At 31.9% G+C, this 13,227-nt stretch overlaps 1 long non-coding RNA gene across 14 annotated transcripts; it reads right to left on the bottom strand.

Annotated features, from left to right (window-relative positions):
- Positions 1-7,011: 7,011 nt before the first annotated feature.
- On the bottom strand, positions 7,012-11,595 carry LOC104879363 (uncharacterized). 14 transcript variants are annotated; one of them, XR_009465726.1, is made up of 11 exons: positions 10,638-11,548; positions 10,459-10,532; positions 10,145-10,254; positions 9,965-10,040; positions 9,406-9,472; positions 9,173-9,312; positions 8,325-8,452; positions 8,083-8,228; positions 7,639-7,722; positions 7,411-7,546; positions 7,012-7,308 (listed from the first exon to the last, which is right to left on the bottom strand). It is a non-coding gene; the product is annotated as an uncharacterized LOC104879363 (long non-coding RNA). The 14 variants fall into 14 exon arrangements; XR_002029996.1 differs by lacking the exon at positions 8,325-8,452 and having other exon boundaries at positions 7,012-7,546; positions 10,638-11,546; XR_009465732.1 differs by having other exon boundaries at positions 7,012-7,546; positions 8,083-9,312; positions 9,406-10,040; positions 10,638-10,664; positions 11,062-11,586.
- Between the last annotated feature and the right edge of the window lie 1,632 nt (positions 11,596-13,227).

The following is a 13,227-nucleotide window of genomic DNA, read 5'->3' as shown; positions in this document are numbered from 1 at the left end:
GAGGCTAAGGATTTATACTATACATTGTGCTTTTTGGCTAATGCTTTAAACCTATGAAACTAAAAAAAGGTAAACAAAGATGCATTCGGAAAATAATTGGTTAGAACTTAGGTCTATGGTTTTTCTTTTAAAATTCATGCTAAAGCTACTTAGAAACCAGTCATAATTTCTCTTATAATAAGTTGATTACATGTATAGGTTTGCCTTTGTATCCATGTGTGTAGAAATTCATGAACCAAGTGTTGGGCGTGAAACTTTCCCTGTGATGTCTCAATTGGATTGAAATTCGATTTGCATTGAGTAGGAGAACAATATGAAACCTTTGATGCAATTAAATGGGTTTGACAATGAGATTATGTTCAAGTTGATAGTAGCTTTCTAAATATAAATATAAAGTTCCACAAATCTGTGAACATAAATATAGTAAGAAAGAAAAAAGTAGCATCCTTGTATTCATATTTTAAATGTTTTAAGAAAGAAATAGTAAGTATTTCCATGTTGTTGGGAATTTGTGTCATCCTTGTATTCAAATTCAATTCACTTATTTGACCATTAAAATTCTTTGAATTTTTCCAATCCTTTTGACATGTGATCTTAATTTTGTATTTTTGACTTTTCAACCATCACTTTGTTAGAAAAGTTCTTACATTCATAATTTCTACATGGCCTAAGATACCTCGATATTGCATAATCTTTCAATTTACCTTGTCAAGGCATGTATGAAGTGGTCACATCTTATTCAATCAAAGGATACTAGTTACAAATGAACTCCATCATGCTAAAAAATAAGTACACCCTGTTAAAAAATAAATGCTTCGTATCAACATTGTGGCGGGGATCAATCTACTTTTCTTTTTGGTGTGTATGTGTGTTAGGAACAGGACCTTAGCCGCTTGTGTTGAAAAATCAAATCCGTGTCAGCCGGTCCCTTATGCATCGGTGTCTAATGGCGAAATCAAATGATCCAAACGGGGTGCAATTTTTATTTTTTTGTTAATTGAAAAAACAATAACGAGACAGCTAGTCATGCTACATTTTTCAAAGTAAACTCCAATCAACAAAAGCGTTATTTTCATTAATAATTCTCTCATATAAACATAGCAGTTTCTTATTTCAAAACATTAAAAAAAAAAGGGGGGGGTGTGGGGGGGGGGGGGTGGAACATAGTGAAGGGAAAAAGAGGAAACTGCCAAAGACTAAAGAAAAAAAAGAGTATAGTCAAGGGTCTTGATGCATGTCATTGTCGATCGTCACTTTGGAAGATGGGGTGCAATGTCTGCTTCATCATTGCCCTAACCATTTGGACCTGGTCTAACGATGATCCTTTGTTTTCTCCACTTGCACTGGTTTTTCTCTTTTCTAAGGCAAATGGGAAAACAGTAACATCTGGTATGGATTGAGACGTGAATCGTGATGGGTGCAAGTGTGCAACTAAGGGTTCCAAATGTGCGGTTGATATTCACATTTCGACTATATCACATCATTCAAAGTAAAGCCGATAAATTTGTTATATCTCAAATGGAAATCCACTATACTTGTCAGTTCTCCAATTCAACTTAGAGTATTTCTCAAAAATTTATTATTGCCCAAACATAGGAGCCCCAAAAATGTGTAGTTCCTTAGCATTGAGAATATATTTTCAAAGAAGTTATTGTTGCATGAGTGCAAATAAACAACTCATGGAGTAAGGAATATTACCTCAAATTTTGTTGTTTCTAAAATTTGTGAGTCAAAGATTGCTAATTCTTCCAACAATGAGAGAAAGCTCCCCACATGAAGTATAGTTTTTGGAGTTTCTTAAAATGTTTTTCTACTACTATGTTTGCTAAAAGAGTCACCTCCAATTATTAAGAACTTCACATTTGAAACTAATCCAAGGCTGCTTAGGACAATGCTATTTAACCTATTTAAAGGTATTTTTAACCCGTTACTTAACTTAAGCCACATGAATACATTTTAAACATTAAAATAATTTGAGTAATGAAAATTATTAACTTTCTTTTTTGAGAAAATTTATTAATATAATTTACTTATATTTTTTTTATTTTTCTCATTCATCCAATATTTTTGTATTAAATTTTTATTATAACTTAGGTATAAAATGTGTAATATTATTGTTTATTTTAGCATTATTGATTAGTCTATATTTCAGTTTGTAATTTCTCTTTTGAGACATTTTAATTATAATAGAAACTAATGGAAATAATTCTATTGATATTAGTTGTTGTTATTTAGTTAATATTAAAAAAAAACTATTGTATTTGAGATATAAAATATTATATGTTATTATCAAAAGCTCTTATTGGTTTTAGCATCAATGATAAGTCTAGGCTTGTGGTTTTAGCACATTTGATAAGTCTATGTAGAAAACATGGATTCTTGGGCCAACAAAATGATAAATTATTTTTACATGTTTTTCCTTGTTCTATTGGAAAAACTACTACGGTTTTAACATATTTGATAAGTCTTTGTATTGAACACATGGATTCTTAAGTTAACAAAATGATAAATTCCGTTTACATACTTTTCCTTGTTATATTGGAAAAGCTAATATGATTTAGGCATATATGATAAGTCTTTGTGTTGAACACATGGATTCTTGAGTTAACAAAATGACAAATTCTCTTTACACACTTTTCCTTCTTGTATTGAAAAAACTACTACGATTTTAGCATATTTGATAAGTCTTCTTGTTGAACACATGAATTATTAAGTCAACAAAATGATAAATTTTATTTACATACTTTTCTTTATTCTATTGGAAAAACTACTTTCATAGAATTTTATTACTTGAATTAAGGGTCTCATATATTTCTTTTTCTTTATTGTTGTTGATAAGGTTTTGATGGTATATATTAAAAATGAGTAAAAAATATTTATATTATATTCTTGGCTTGATTAAGATTTAATGTAACATCTTAGAAAAAATAAAATATTCTTTACCTTTATTTCAAACTCAAGGCTAGGAAAGTAAGAGCATAGTCTAGATTAATCATCAAATTCATTATTAGAAAGATCCCGTCCTCTCATTAAAAAAAACTAGAAAGTCACTAACTCCCAAGAAAAAAATGACCCACCAATTATGTTCAAGACTTGTCTTTAATTAATTTTAGATATGAAAAAGACTTCTCTCTAACTTTCAAAGTTTTGTAACTCTCTAAAGACCAAGGAAGTGATGACATCATTTGCATAAAAAAACCAAATTATTATTATTATTATTATTTTGTGTACTTTTAGATATGTGCTAAGTTATGCAAAATCACTTATATGCTGTGTGGTTCAAAATATGAATCAAATTAATATTTTTGTAGTGTAAATTTTTCCTTTTCAATATGATTCACTTCAACTAGACTTATTTGATTAGTATATTACTCATTAACCATCTACAACTTAGATGTGAAACCAAAGACCAATAATTGTTTGGAAAAATTTTCTATCTAAATCATAATTTTTAAAATAAAATACCTTCGTTTGGACTCACCTTTATGTGGTCCAAAGTTGATTTTATCTTCTTTCATAATACATATATTTCTTAACTATAAACTAAGTTGATCAAAGTATTAACCAAATCACATACACAAGCTAAAATAAAGAAATGACAACAAATTTTTTAAAATAATCCAATGATCAATGTGATCCCTACATCCACAGAGCACACCATCACTAAAAAAAATACACCAATCAAACAAAAGAGAAAAGTTACAATGGAAGACTCTTTCACTCTCTTCTTAGTTGCAGTTGTAGTTGCACTCTAAGTTTTCTCTCTAAAAAAAAAACCTTAAATCATAATAGGGTTAAAACTTCATTCAATAAAAAATAAAAACTTCATCTTGACCCTAATATGTCTTTGCATAGTACAACAAGACTCGTTTAGGCTTCATAATCCAACAAAAAGACACTTTGTTATCTTCTTTTTCTGTTTTTTTTTTTTTTTTTTTTTTTTTTAAAAAATTTTTTGCGTTTTTAGACTAAAATCATTCTTAAGTAGTCAACTATGAATGAAGTGATGGAAACATGGAAATCAATTTAAAACTTTTATGAAATCATTCCTAGATGGATTTCTATAAGATATATATAATTTTATCATAGGTACCAAATTTCTTGGAAAGACACTCAATCTATAAAAATTCTCTTACTTAAAAAAACAAACAAATAAATAAATAGGTGGTCAAAATATCAATTCAATGATGTTATTAGATAAAACTAAAAATTAAACATTAAAATCTTTGAACGATAAGAGCTAAATATTTGTTGATTGATAATTTTTTATTTAAAAAAAGTTGTGATTTGAAACCATTTATTTTACAACAGCACCATGAATGTGACTAGAAAAACATAATATTTAATATTATTGCAAATTTAAGTAAAAATTTATCTTTTACAAATTTAACCTTAACTCATAACCAAAATATTTTATATTATTTTCAAATGCTATATAAATGATAAATTAATCACAATTAAAATATCAACATAAATGGATTGTTCCCAAAAAATGATTAAAACAAATAAATGTTAAATATATATATAAAATGAAATTGTTAAAAAAAAAAAAAAAAAAACTTGACTTCTTAATAATTCGTTAGTTAATTTGAGTGTATAAATGATCAAGTTTTTGTTGTATTCTACTTTAAAAGATTTTCTAAATATACTTCAATTATACTCCAAAATTATCATATAAAGAGTTAATAATTAAAAAAAATAAAAGTGGTGGACTAATAGAGTTTTGAAATCCATACTTCGTTAACAAGGGAAACAAATCGTCCATATTCAAGCATCATTGTAGGTTCTCCGTAACTCATGTTGATGAGATCACACTAATGCTGTAAATAAAATGCACATTAATCATCATCAAAATTAATTCTACAATAAATTAATTCTAGAATGAAAGTTAATCAATAAAGTTGCCTTTTGGATGATAGTTAAGACTTTCAGGTAAACTAATTAGCAACATTTCAAAGTTTGGTAAACCATATTATTTATAGTCTCTTTCATGTATCACATCAATTCAAGTTCATAGAAATATCAAAATTGTTGAGAGGTTTGTTTGGATGTGTTCACCAATGAGTCGAAGTCCTTACATTTTGGATAATAGTTAAGACTTTCAGGTAAACTAATTAGCGACATTTCAAAGCTTGGTAAACCATATTGTTCATAGTCTCTTTCATGTACCACATCAATTCAAGTTCATAGAAATATCAAAATTGTTGAGAGGTTTGTTTGGGTGTGTTCACCAATGAGTCAAAGTCCTTACATTTTGGATGATAGTTATGCTTTTCAAGTAAACTAATTAGCGACATTTCAAAGTTTGGTAAACCATATTATTCAATCTCTTTCATGTATCATCACATCAATTCAATTTCATAGAAATATGAAAATTGTTGAGAGGTTTGTTTGGATGTGTTCACTAATGAGTCGGAGTCCTTGCATTTTGGATGATAGTTAAGACTTTCAATCAAACTAATTAGCGACATTTCAAAGTAATCATTTAAACTTTGAAATGTCGCTAATTAGCTTTCCTGAAAGTCTTAACTATCATTCAAAATGCAAAGACTCCGACTCATTGGTGAACACATCCAAACAAACCTCTCAACAATTTTCATATTTCTATGAACTTGAATTGATGTGATACATGAAAGAGATTATGAATAATATGGTTTACCAAACTTTGAAATGTCGCTAATTAGTTTACCTAAAAATCTCAACAATTTTCATATTTCTATTAACATGAATTGATGTGATACATGAAAGAGACTATGAATAATATAGTTTATCAACCTTTGAAATGTCACTAATTAGTTTACCTAAAAATCTTAACCATCATCCAAAATGCAAGGACTTTGACTCATTGGTGAACACATCCAAACAAACCTCTCAACAATTTTGATATTTCTATAAACTTGAATTGATGTGATACATGAAAGAGACTATGAATAATATGGTTTACCAAACTTTGAAATGTCGCTAATTAGTTTACCTAAAAATCTCAACAATTTTCATATTTATATGAACTTGAATTGATGTGATACATGAAAGAGACTATGAATAATATAGTTTATCAACCTTTGAAATGTCACTAATTAGTTTACCTAAAAATCTTAACCATCATCCAAAATGCAAGGACTTTGACTCATTGGTGAACACATCCAAACAAACCTCTCAACAATTTTTATATTTCTATGAACTTGAATTAATGTGATACATGAAAGAGACTATGAATAATATTAGTTTACCTGAAAGTCTTAACTATCATCCAAAATGCAAGGACTTTGACTCATTGGTGAACACATCCAAACAAACCTCTCAACAATTTTGATATTTCTATGAAATTGAATTGATGTGATACATGAAAGAGACTATGAATAATATGGTTTACCAAACTTTGAAATGTCCTTAATTAATTTACCTGAAAATTTTAACTATCATCCAAAATGCAAGGACTTTGACTCATTGGTGAACACATCCAAACCAACCTCTCAACAATTTTGATACTTCCAAACATTGTAAAGGATACACTAAACTATATTTTCCAACATACTTTCGACTTTCAGACACCACATATTTTTCTTGTTCATTTCCCTTCCACTTTTCAAAAAATTTCTCATCTAAAACGTTTCTAAATAATTTTTAATTACTTTTCATCTATTTTTACAACAAATTTTTGCCAAAATTTATATAAATCATAAGTTCTATAAATATATTCATGTCATACAAATGTCATATTAGTGAAAGGATTAAAAAAAATGTATAAAAAATGTTAAAATTAGCTTTAGACTTATCTCAAATACTTTCTTGTTTAGAAAACAAGATTTGATTAAAAAAAAAAGGTGTTAGGGTTTGTTGTTGAGAAAAAATTGAAAGAAGAAGATAGAAGGAAGAAGAATGTAGGTGTGGAAGAGAATAACGAGGAAATTATTTTAGATATATTAAAATTTTTTAAGTGAATGTGTTAATAGGATTGATGTTTTAGGGTGGATGTGTAAGGTAGAGTGTTTAGCTGGATACAAATATAAATACTCATGCCAACATATAAATTATTTTATTCTCATGAACTTTTCTCTTTAGTCTTTATGGGGCTCAATACTAATAAGCAACAAGAAAAACCTGTTTCCTCAAACAATGAGGACCATCTGCATAACTACATAATCAGTATGCTAAGTGCAGCTTCTAAATGGCATTCACATCTAAATATTACTTTCATAAGCACAAAGATATCATATGGTAACACATAATGCACTTGCAAAATCAAATTTTCGTGGAGGGCTTATGCACACCCAAAGATCACCATCAACTGTTGGTTCATGGCTAGACCTGCACCCCATTTCGTTCAGCTATGCTTTAAGATTCAAATGAATAATTTACTGCCAGCAACTTGCTGAAACACAAAAACTTTCTTCAGGGAAGATTGTATACCATGAATACTCGAGGCCTTCAGATGGAGGTTCAACTACACAATGAGCTCCAGCAGCCATAGCAGGAGAAAGTACATACGCACCGACACCAACAATAAGTGAAGTGGTACCACCAGGTGAGCCCACAGCGGTCAATGCTTAATGGAGAGAGCGTACAAGATTAATAAGAGAAGAATTTGTAAATTAATCGTCATGCCAACAATCAAATATCAAGTTTTGAAATTCATACTTCATTAACAAGGTCAACAAATCATCCATATTCAAGCATCATTGTAGGTTCTCCATAACTCATGTTGACGAGATCACACTTATGCTGCAAATAAAATGCACATTAATCATCATCAAAATTAATTCCATAGCAAATTAATTCTAGAATGGAAGTTAATCAATAAAATATTTATATATGTCACATAGCCAATACCTTAAGTGTTGAAAACATAACTTAGCTAAGCAAGAGACAAAGTATAAGGACAAAGAGCAGGCAGAGTATGGTGAAAGTATTAACTAGAAAAGAACGTCCCTATAAATAGGAAGACACACAATGTACAGTCCTTGATTTCCTCCACAAGAGAAAAGGTTACATGGGTTATTTCTACAGAATCAATTCACCACCATCATTGATAGAGAAAACTATGCTGATATACTACAAGAACAAACAAACTATCAAACCAACCTTGACAGCAGCTATTAATGATCTGGTCAAGCCTGTTCCTGTTTCTGTTGAACCTAGGCATGTGTCTCCAATTTTACAAGATCTGTGCTCCAGGTGCCAACTTCATTCAACATTGGCTCTTGCACAACAATGGCATATTTTGTTTACTGTAAAGGAAATGCAGGAAGACAGCATGTTATTTTCAAATGGTAATTGGGGAAGCTATCTGTCACTATACTCAAGATACTGCCTTGATCATATACATTAACGACACATGTGCAAGCATCGGGTTTGCTAAACATGCCAAACTTTCTTTCAATTCTGAAAAGTCAGCGTACATAACATTAAAGTCGTTGGAGACAAAAACACCTTCTTCATCTCCAACTCTAGCCTAGATGTGAGATAAAAGAAAAGAAGAATAAGATATGATGGAAGAAAAAAGGAATAATAATAATAATAACAACAAGTCAGTGGTAATCAGAATACATTCTTAAAATCAGAGGATTGAGAAAAGTAGCCAGAACAAAGATTTGAAACATCAACATAAATTCTCGTTTCTGGGCATATTTGTGTTTGAGCTTCACATCTCTCTGCATGACTATTGTTCAGACAAGGCCTTTCCTAAGCTGTTTACCTTAGGAGCTTATGCGAATTTAGAAGGCAAGTCATGCCTTAGACAAGTGAAATGCCTATCGCAAGCAACATAAAAGGTTGTTTCCAAGTGCAAGTTCCATCTCCAGGATCTGGGGCTGGACTAACAATGAACAGAATCTTCAAAACACCATGCAATATCAAAATCAAGTTGAGCTTTCAAATGCTGCCAATTGATTTTATGTAAGCCCAAAAAGCACAGTCAAGCCCCTTTCTTTTCCCCAAAATAAATCAGAGGGAGCAAATTCAGATGCTTCATTGGAAGTAACTCAACAACAGTTTTCATAATTCATACAACAGTAATCCACCTTAAGCCAGAAAAACTGCATCAAAATTAGAACTCCTATATAGAAAGGATGTTTCAGCTTCTTTCAAACACATATTATTACCATTGAAAACTATAAGAAAAATATAAAAGATACTCCAGCACACAATTTTGTTACTGGTGGATCAAACATACCTATAATTAGTTACGGTTACAAAATCAGCAAATTTCCAACACCCTGGGTCATCCTCAAGACTCTGCCTATCAAGTGTGGCCCTCCATGGTTCTCCATTCCAAACAACAGCATCTATAATAGGTCCCTTGTCATCATAGCTCTAAAATATATAAACATGGTTACTTACAATTGAAGCAATAAAATAGTCCAGTGGACTAGAAGAGAAAAGTAATCCAAAACACTCCAAACTCACTTCCACCTATTTCTGGAGTAAGTCAACCCTGTTTTGGAGGTCTTCACAAGCCCTTCTTAATGTGTTTCTGGACCAGGCAATTTACAACAAATCATATAATAGCTGGTGATGGGCATGATGCAGGAAATGCAAGTGTAATACTGAAACAAGAACGTGTCAGCAATATATTACATAGATGCCCTGAGGACCGCTTGAGCTTGTAAATGAACTATTTATAAACTTTTATTAACAGATGGAAACTTTTGACCTTATCCAAAATCTTTTACCATTTTATGCAGTTAGCATACTGAATTTCTCCAGATGAACATGAATACAAAGAGACAAAAAGTAAAATGCCCGGACATCAATAAAGTATCAAAAAACATCAACTTACAATAAGGGGGAGTGAAAACAATAATAGTGCATCAAGAATTGAATGATGTTTTTAAAGTCAATAATTTGCAGGTCTATTATGCAGAGTTACTGACTAATTAACAACAGAAGTTAAGTGCAATACGGAATAGGTGATTTGGAAAAAAATGCAACATGTAAGAAATTAAGCAACAGAATTATCCAAAACCTGGTCAAATTCATCAAGATGCTTTACAGCCTCAGCTATTGCTTCCTATGCTTTTTGTTCCACTTTTTCCTTCTTTCTGTAACAAAATAAACAAGGGGAAGAGATGAGAAGTTAGAACTTAGGTGATCCCAGTCTTAAGTATCAAATCAATAAGTCATGAGTTCATGATTAAAATCAAACCTTCAAACCAGAAGTCAATGTGTCTGTACAAAGCTCGTATACGACTTTATAACCCACATGCCACTCCCCAGAAGGGTTCTTCCATGAAGAATTTACAACCAGAGATGCCCCTATTACAAATTTAGGATAAAAGCACAGAATGTGAGTGTGAGGAACATACAAAAATAATAATCTTTTTAATGCATAATAATTCAAAATAATATTAATTTAATTAGAATCAACACTTTTATTAATGTGTACATTTGAAAATATCATGATCGGGCTTATTTTCATGCTCAAAAGTACGATACAGGTCAATGCTTTAAGACACAAACCTGATGCTCCACCAAGACAACCGTTTGAATCGGCCTTCACCACAGTTGAGGTATCAATATCTCCACTGCCAAGGCTGAAAAAAGAAAAAGTACTCTGTAAATATTGCTGTAAGAGTACCGTGACAAACAAGTAGTTTTATAATACGAATCAAGAACATCAAAGATCTTCGGTTTCCCACCTGAGGTAACTTGTAACACACCAGAATCTGGGTAAAAACAACACTCTAAGATCAGAAATACAACCCAGCACAGCTCAAGAGATAAGCATTTCCCACATTCGACTCCTAAGTTTTAGCATGAACAACACTTTCAAGACACCATGGAAAAAGCTGAAGGTTCACGTCTGATATCTTAACCAAAACAACATAAAACTCCAACAAAAAAAATAAAAAAACAGTTATCTTTCATTTTCCACCACTTTCTCAGGACCCAAACAGAAACAGACCCCCAAAAAGAAAAAACGACTAACACCCATATCCCACTTAGTGTCCTTCGCCCACTTCTCATAAACCAATAAATAAACCCAGAAATTTTTTCCCATTTCCCATCACTTTCTCATCACCCAAACAGACCCAAAACCCCCCATAGAAAATTTCAAATTACCAAAAATAGCGACAACAACCTCACGGGCATCGTACTTAGAATGCGCCTCGACGAATCGATCAGCAGCAATCCCCTTCTTAGGAATAAGAGAAGCCAAAAACGTGGACTCACTCAGCTTGAAAGCACGAAGGGCACCATTGTCATCTCTAGAAGAAGACGACGTATTTTTAGAAGAACAAGGCATTGCCCTGACCGCCCACTCTCTCCCTCTCTCTCCTCCCTTTCTTCTTCTTCTGGTAAGCCTCCTGGTAGACTGAATGACGAGTTTCGAGCAAGGATGACCCAAAAAGGGCGACTCGAGTGGGTTACTCGCCCAAATTAGGTTTTGCATTTGTGACTTTGTGAAGGGTGTTCAGGTAATTTAAGTTCTTTTCGGTGCTGGTGAAGGGGTGGCGCCGCCACGTCCCGGAATCTTAGTCGTTGGTTGCAGCAGGGACGAAAATGTGGCCATATTCGAAATTTTGCCGATTTACCTGTGTATAGAAAGGTTTCGACACGATAAATCATGGTAATATATCAAAAATAAGAAATTTCAGTAAATATCACCAAAAAATCATAGATAATCTCCGATTTTTTTCATTAATTGGTTGTCACGACAAAAAATAGCCGATATTTCTCCAATTTATTGTCGATTTTTTGGTAATATTTCTGCCAAAAAAAAAAATGGAAACTTGTGTTTTAGGGCCTTTATTTATATAAAAAAAAATATAATATTCAAACCTCAAGTTTATTAAATATGGAAAGCAATCATTAATGGGCAAAATAATATGAGATTTGTACACTCTGTGTTGAGTTAATTTTATCTGCCCAAATTGCCCTCGATGTCTTCTACATCAACAGCAAAATAGCCTCCACGTCATACTTAAAAAAAATTGTGAAAATTGATAATTTCAGGGAAAAAAAAAACCACTCAACTTGACAAAGAACTGGAAAAAAAAACCAATTCTTTGTTTGAATTGGAAAAAATTCCCAAATCTGATAGTTCTCCATCCCTAATTTGCCTCTTCCAAATCTAAACATTTGGTTGTCCCATTCTCTCTCTCTCATTTTAGCCAAAAAAAAAAAAAACCTAGAGTTGAAACTAGAATGAACATCTAACTTTCTTCTGAAAAACTCCCGTAGCCCTAAATCCGCATTTTAGTTTGTCAGCAACCAAATTTGAGATTTTCCCTAAGCCGGAATCTCAAAAACTTGGCATTTCAAAAGGTCATTTGAAATTTGAATCGGCAAAAACCTTCATGTCCAACAAACCCAATTGATACCCATCTTCCTCGATTTTCAGACTTCTCTGTTTTTCTCTTAACATCCCGATTAGTCGAACCTATTTGTCTTTAAATGTCTGGAGTAGCCAACTGATACTGAGACTGAAATTTCCCTTTCTTTCGTCCTCTCAAAGTTTTGGGAACATTTCTCTCCTCCGTTTTCATGTCCACAACTAATTGGAAAGGAGATCGTGTTTAAATTTGCAAAATTTCACACATTTCAATGAAGAAACCGTGAATCAAAAATTGTATTTAAATTTGCAAAATATGGCACATTTTTTAGAAGAAACCTTCAATCGAAAACTTGAATCTACATTTTTCTTTGTTGTGTGGTTTCTGAAAAAGCAAATGAAGCACTTCATGGTAACAACATCCAGTTAAAAAGAGGGTTTGAGGAAGCAACAGTGTGATTCAAATTCTGGCTCAACTGAGTGAACCCGAACGAAAACGGCAAGTGTGAAATATTGGCTTCATGAAGAAGAAATCTCCTCTTCATCTTATTGGGTTGCATTTTGGCCTAACCCCCACCAAAATCTTAAGGTAATTAATTTGTATTTAGTGTTGTTTTGTTTGTTTGTTTGTTTAATTTTTTTAATGGAGCACATCAGCGATTGTGGAGTGGTTGTTGGACTCCGAAATATGTGTGCAGTGGTGAGGTGATAGCTTCACACGTAGGTGGATTTTAGACCGCATGCTTGTAGGTTGGTGCCTTGTCTTGTTTATTATTTCAACATTGGTGTATTTGGAAATGTGAATGTTGCACCAAAGGTAACTTCCATGATGTGTTACAATGGTTATTGTTAAATAGAATGAAGAAAATATGATACTCTATTGTTTTTATTGTGGCATGAATGTCGTGAAATATGAATCCAATAATGCTTGAGTAACACTATAAGGTAATGTT

This window comes from Vitis vinifera, chromosome 5, assembly GCF_030704535.1.
Source record: "Vitis vinifera cultivar Pinot Noir 40024 chromosome 5, ASM3070453v1".
NCBI classification, from domain to species: Eukaryota; Viridiplantae; Streptophyta; class Magnoliopsida; order Vitales; family Vitaceae; genus Vitis; species Vitis vinifera.
This window is presented reverse-complemented; position numbering and strand designations above follow the sequence as displayed.